This window comes from Cherax quadricarinatus, chromosome 55, assembly GCF_038502225.1.
Source record: "Cherax quadricarinatus isolate ZL_2023a chromosome 55, ASM3850222v1, whole genome shotgun sequence".
NCBI lineage: Eukaryota > Metazoa > Arthropoda > Malacostraca > Decapoda > Parastacidae > Cherax > Cherax quadricarinatus.
In genome coordinates this window covers 24,582,784-24,590,124 of record NC_091346.1, presented here as the reverse complement: position 1 = coordinate 24,590,124, position 7,341 = coordinate 24,582,784, and positions in this window count along the sequence as shown.

Here is a 7,341-nt window from a genome sequence, read left to right as displayed (position 1 = left end):
CTCTGCACTTTCTAAGTGTGGCGAGTTTGGTAAAAAAAAAAAAATATATTTTAACCTCGATCTATATATCTGCAAATTTGTGACTCTTGTAACTAATTTTTTTTTGTCGCCGCTATGATTCAAAAGACTACTAGGATATTAATACGAATTTGAACCTTACACTGTATCACAAATGAAAATTTGATACACCGCCTTATGCGGCTCCAACCAGAGTTACATGACTTACAAGGTGAACAAGAACTCTGTTTACCTGTCACACTTCGACACGCAGGATGGTTTACCTGTTACACTCCGTCACGCAGAATGGTTTATTTGCCACTCTCCATCCCATCACACAGGTGGATTTTCCAGCCTATGCGATGGAATAAGACATATCAACCAGCCTGTGTGATGAGGTATGAGAGGAAAAACATTCTGCCTGGCGGAGTGTGACGAGAAAATCATCCTGCGTGACGGAGTATAATAGGAAGTCATCCTGCATGATTGAGTTTGACAGGAAAATCCTTTTGTGCGAGTGAATGTGACAAGAGAATCATCCTGAATGATGGTGTATGAAAGGATGAGGTGTAATGGGAACGCTATTCTGTGTGATTAATTGTGACGGGTACACCATCCTACATGTTGGGTGTAAAGTTAGGAAAGATTTGTCAGGAAATTAGACAGTTGTTTCCGACGCGGGTTTTAGTTATATGATGATCCACCACAAGAACTTTTGATCATCTGACCGAGGCCTTCCACTGGCTTACCGATCCACCCTTTAAAATTTAATATCATTATATAATATGTTGGACTAACACAACTATCGCCAGGTAAAACGCCGTACAGAACAATACAGTCGCAGAGTATGGTGTAACATTATATATTCGGTGGTTTACTGATAATATTATGAGTGAATTTGTTATCTTTTAGCCAGCTGCTCACTCTCACTGATGCAAGACTGTGACGCTTCCGTTACCTAGGTACAGGGTCCACATCTCGCTGATGCAACACTGTCAAGAATCCGTCATCTGGGTGCAGGCTCCACATCTCTCTCGCTGATGCAACACTGTCGAGCATTAGTCACATGGGTGCAGATTCCATTTCCTGCTGATGCAACACTGTGTCAAACATCCGTCACCTGGGTCCAGAGTCAACTTCTCGTTGATGCAACACTGTCAAGCATTCGTCATCCGGGTGTAGGCTCCACCTCACGCTGATCCATCAGTGTCAAACATCCGTCATCTGGGTGTAGGCTCCACCTCTCGCTGATGCAACACTGTGTCAAGCATCTGTCCTTTGGGTGTAGGCTCCATCTCTCGCTGATGCTACACTGTGTCAAGCATCTGTCATCTGGGTGGAGGCTCCATCTCTGATGCAACACTGTCAAAAATCCGTTTTCTGGGTGTAGACTTAACTTCTTGCTGATGCAGCACTGTCAAACATCCGTCATCTGGGTATAGGCTCCATCTCTCGCTGATGCAACACTGTGTCAAGCATCCATCATCTGAGTGCAGGGTCCACCTCTCGCTGATGCAACGCTGTGTCAAGCATCCGTCATCTGGGTGCAGACTCCACCTCTTGCTGATGCAACACTGTGTCAAGCATCCATCATCTGAGTGCAGGGTCCACCTCTCGCTGATGCAACGCTGTGTCAAGCATCCGTCATCTGGGTGCAGACTCCACCTCTTGCTGATGCAACACTGTCAAGCATCCATCATCTGAGTGCAGGGTCCACCTCTCGCTGATGCAACGCTGTGTCAAGCATCCGTCATCTGGGTGCAGACTCCACCTCTTGCTGATGCAACACTGTGTCAAGCATCCATCATCTGAGTGCAGGGTCCACCTCTCGCTGATGCAACGCTGTGTCAAGCATCCGTCATCTGGGTGCAGACTCCACCTCTTGCTGATGCAACACTGTGTCAAGCATCCATCATCTGAGTGCAGGGTCCACCTCTCGCTGATGCAACGCTGTGTCAAGCATCCGTCATCTGGGTGCAGACTCCACCTCTTGCTGATGCCACACTGTCAAGCATCCGTCATCTGGGTGCAGGCTCCACCTCTCGCTGATGCAACACTGTGTCAAAGATCCATCACCTGGATGTAGAACGTCTCGCCAATATAGCACATAGATATAACAAGTACACCTTACATTATCCCTTATAGGGATGTACCTTGGTGGCCCCTACAACTTTAGCACTTCCACTTAAATATGATAATCGTTATTTTCTACAAGAAGGCGTGTCTCTCTTCTGCTCTTTATTATATTAATAATGTGCATGTAAAACAACTGAGGACATCTGAGTAGCTAATTCGGTTTCTCTTATATATATATTCTCCCTTTGGGAGCAAATTAAAACTAAATCATACATTTTGACTTGGTTCAGTTATCCTAGGTGTTGCATCTTTATAATTTATTACTATTTTCTATTGCAGTTATCATTAGACAATGACAACTTTTACTTAACACCTGAATACTTCCAGCAGGACTGTAGTTTTGTTACAAGTAACATAACTTCCAGCAGGACTGTAGTTTTGTTACACGTAACATAACTTCCAGCAGGACTGTAGTTTTGTTACAAGTAACATAACTTCCAGCAGGACTAGTTTTGTTACACGTAACATAACTTCCAGCAGGACTGTAGTTTTGTTACACGTAACATAACTTCCAACAGGACTATAGGTGGCCCGGTGGCCTGGTGGCTAAAGCTCCCGCTTCACACACGGAGGGCCCGGGTTCGATTCCCGGCGGGTGGAAACATTTCGACACGTTTCCTTACACCTGTTGTCCTGTTCACCTAGCAGCAAATAGGTACCTGGGTGTTAGTCGACTGGTGTGGGTCGCATCCTGGGGGACAAGATTAAGGACCCCAATGGAAATAAGTTAGACAGTCCTCGATGACGCACTGACTTTCTTGGGTTATCCTGGGTGGCTAACCCTCCGGGGTTAAAAATCCGAACAAAATCTCTCTCTCTCTCTCACAAGTAACATAACTTCCAGCAGGACTGTAGTTTTGTTACAAGTAACATAACTTCCAGCAGGACTGTAGTTTTGTTACAAGTAACATAACTTCCAGCAGGACTACAGTTTTGTTCCACGTAACATAACTTCCAGCAGTTTAGTTTAAGTTAGTTTAATATGTTTATTATGCACCCCATACCCATCCTGTGGGCGGTAGTCAAAAGATTACAGAGGTACATAATTGGTCCAGGGACTGGACTCCAAAGTTTTGATAGCTGAGCAAGTTACAGAGGTAATGAATTTACAATTTACAAAGGTAATGAACTCACAATTTACAAAGGTAATGAACTCCAGGTAGGTCTAGTCACAATCATGACAAGTTACAAAGGTATTTACAGATTACAGAGGTACGTAATGGGTCCAGGGACTGGGCCCCCAAAGTTTTGATAGCTGAACTAGGTACAAAGGTAATGAACTCACAAGTTACAAAGGTAATGAATCCTGTAAGAATGGTTACTTACGTTTATACATGGCTACAATCATGAACAAATTATAGTGTAATGAGCAATTCACACTTCCACACCCGGTCACAACTGTAATGAGTTATTGGTGCAAATATTGATTGTTGAGACACACACACACACACACACATATACAAATTCATACACACACGCACACACACATAAACACACACACACACACACACACACACACACACACACACACACACACACACACACACACACACACACAAACTCATACACACACACGCACACACTCATACACACACACACACACACTCATACACACACACACACTCATACACACACACACACACTCATATACACTCATACACATACACACGCACACACAAACATACACACACACACACACACACACACACACACACACACACACACACACACACACACACACACACACACACACAGGAGCTTGGACTCGACCCCTGCAATCTCAACTAGGTGAGTGCACACACATACACACACACACACACACACACACACACACACACACACACTGGACGGACACACTGACGACACTGGAGGACAGGAGAGATAGGGGGGACATGATAACGACATACAAAATACTGAGAGGAATTGACAAGGTGGACAAAAACAGGATGTTCCAGAGATTGGACACAGTAACAAGGGGACACAGTTGGAAGCTAAAGACACAGATGAATCACAGGGATGTTAGGAAGTATTTCTTCAGCCACAGAGTAGTCAGTAAGTGGAATAGTTTGGGAAGCGATGTAGTGGAGGCAGGATCCATACATAGCTTTAAGCAGAGGTACGATAAAGCTCACGGCTCAGGGAGAGTGACCTAGTAGCGATCAGTGAAGAGGCGGGGCCAGGAGCTCGGACTCGACCCCCGCAACCTCAACTAGGTGAGTACAACTAGGTGAGTACACACACACACACACACACACACACACACACACACACACACACACACACACACATGCACACATGTGGTAATGCTTTATTTACAGCTAGCAAAGTCAGGGTATTTCTCCAGAATGGTCTGCAATATACCACTGTGGATAAAGTACTTTGCCATTTCTTGAACATTTCTGAGCGAGTTGTTTCTAAATTCATTAATTTTATCACACTCCAGTACATAATGACGCAAGGTGTGACAATAGTCCATCTGGCAAAGTTTACATTTCGTTTGGTCTACATCTGGTCGTGGTGATTTAACCTGCCAAAGATACTTGTAACCCAGCCGGAGCCGGGCAGTAGTGACATCCAAGAGTCTGCTTATTTTGTTGGATGCACCATAGACATGTGGCTCCTCCTGCATGATAGAATGATGATAGATGGACTCACTGGTGTCAATCTCCCTGAGCCTTAAGTCCATAAAATTCAGTTGAAGTTCTTTTCGTATTATTGTTCTCAAACTACTACCTGACAAGCCAAGATTGTAATCTACTCCCTCTTTGAAAGCATACAGCTTAGCCAATTTATCAGTTCTATCATGCATCTGAAGACCAATGTGAGATGGAATCCACAGCATGTGCACTCTGACTCCACTGTCCACAATCCTACCATACCTGTGTCTGGCTTCTGACACAAGCATGCCACAATTTATGTTTAATGAGTTGAGAGCATTTATGGATGACAGAGAATCAGTTACAATTAAACTGCCAATCTTTGATACATAGATGCATTTCAGTGCAAGGAGTATGGCAAACAGTCCTGTCTGAAGGGTAGAGGCCCAATTATTGATGCGTGCTCCAATTTCTTTAAGAGAGCCATCACTCTGTACGACAACAGCAGCACTACCAGCTGCACCAGTGGATTGGTGAACAGAACCATCAGCGTAAATAATTTGCGAGAGTGTGGGCTGTGTGACTAAGTTATCATTACAGCTCAAGGCCTCATGTTTGACTTCAAGGCGAAGTTTTGGTTGTGATTTAAGAAGTAGTTTGGGGGGAAATGGAGGAATGGTAGTTTGGAATGGGGTAATATTCCATGGAGCGGAGAAGTGCCGCTGTTGCCTTACTTGACATAGATCATCCCCAGCAGGTCTGTAGTTTTGTTACAAGTAACATAACTTCCAGCAGGACTGTAGTTTTATTACACGTAACGTAACTTCCAGCAGGACTGTAGTTCTATTACAAGTAACATAACTTCCAGCAGGACTGTAGTTTTGTTACAAGTAACATAACTTCCAGCAGGACTGTAGTTTTATTACACGTAACGTAACTTCCAGCAGGACTGTAGTTCTATTACAAGTAACATAACTTCCAGCAGGACTGTAGTTTTGATACACGTAACATAACTTCCAGCAGGACTGTAGTTTTGTTACAAGTAACATAACTTCCAGCAGGACTGTAGTTTTGTTACACGTAACATAACTTCCAGCAGGACTGAGATGTTTTTTTTAATGGTAGTTTTAAAGGGGGATGAATGTGTCTGCAGTTCAGAGTTCTCGGGTGGGTATTCCAGATTTTGGGGCCTTTGAATACATTGAATTTTTGAAAAAGGTTTAGGGGACACGGGAATTCGGAATGTTTGTGTCGGTGTTACCCTTTGGGGGGTTTTTTCACAACAAAAAACGTTTTAGGTAAAGGTTTGATATTAATTTAAGGGCCCCCTGTGTTTAGATTGAAAGTATAAGTGTGGATGTACTGAACGAGTAAGTTTAGATCTATGAAGGTGGGGTGTTTTGGATGGGTTTATGATTATTCTTACTGCGGTTTTTTGTTGGGTTAATTTTTTGGGTGTGTTCCCGGTTGACCCCCAAAGCACAAATACATAGGTATATGGATAAAAAAGTAGTGGTATAGTGTGGGAAGGGCATTTTGCAGCACGGTATCGTATTTTGGGAGAGGACCCCCAACCCTTTTTTGGAACGGTTTTCGGGATATGGGTAAATTAGGTTTTGTAAAGGTATAACCTGGGAAATTTTTTCCCCCATTATTTCTGTAAAAGGTGTTGCAATCTTAATGTTAATTTGGATCTCCTGCTCTACCAAACTAAAAGTGGTTTTATGTTAAGCGGTTTTTTCATCAAGTATATTTTAATCAGCTCCTATTCACAATGGTGTTGGGGTAAGTTAGTGAAGACAAGTCGGTCACAGAAAAGAAAAGGGGGTTTTCCCGGTTTTGGGGATCTTTAAGGGTCATTGTGTATGAGGAAGAAGGGGCCCAAAGGCCCTTTCCCCTGCGGAACCCAGTATCAAGTCCCTGTTGTGATCCTGTGTCTTTAATGGTGAGTACTGATACCCTTTAGTAATAAGATTTGAAATAAAAGCCAGGGCCCTCTTTCCCGATGACAAGTTTGTGGGGGGGATGTCGTGGTCTCTGTGTAAATTTTTTTCTTAGGTAAAAAAAATTCCTAGGGATATTCTTTTTCCAATGCTGTGTAAACAGATCGCATTTTATGATTGCACATTAGTGTTTTTATTTTCCTGAACCCAAACTGGCGGGGGTTGAGTATTTTGAGCCGTTATAAATAATAAGTCCCCTGTCAATTTTCTAAAATTTTTTGGATAAATGTGTTAGATTTTGGGCCCATAGTTGTTTTGTCTGTAGGGTCCCCCCTATGTATTGGGACCTGTCAGGGATTCGGGTGCATCTGCAAGGAAAACGGTGCTGTGTTGTTAGATTCCACTCACATGACAGGAAAAAGACTTAATTATTGCATCTATTAAAGTAAAAAAAGGGGTATACATAAACGGTGTCTTCCCAAAAAAACGTCAGAACCTCCTGTATGGGTCAGAAAACTTAAGGGGAGAATAATGACACAATACACCAATGCTTTACATTATTATTTAAAAGATTAGGGTTTTTCCCCCGGCCCCGGGCCCTTTTTCCAAGTGGGGGCCCCGGCCCTTGGCTCCCCGGGGTGTCAGCCTAAGTCCCCCAGGGGAGGACA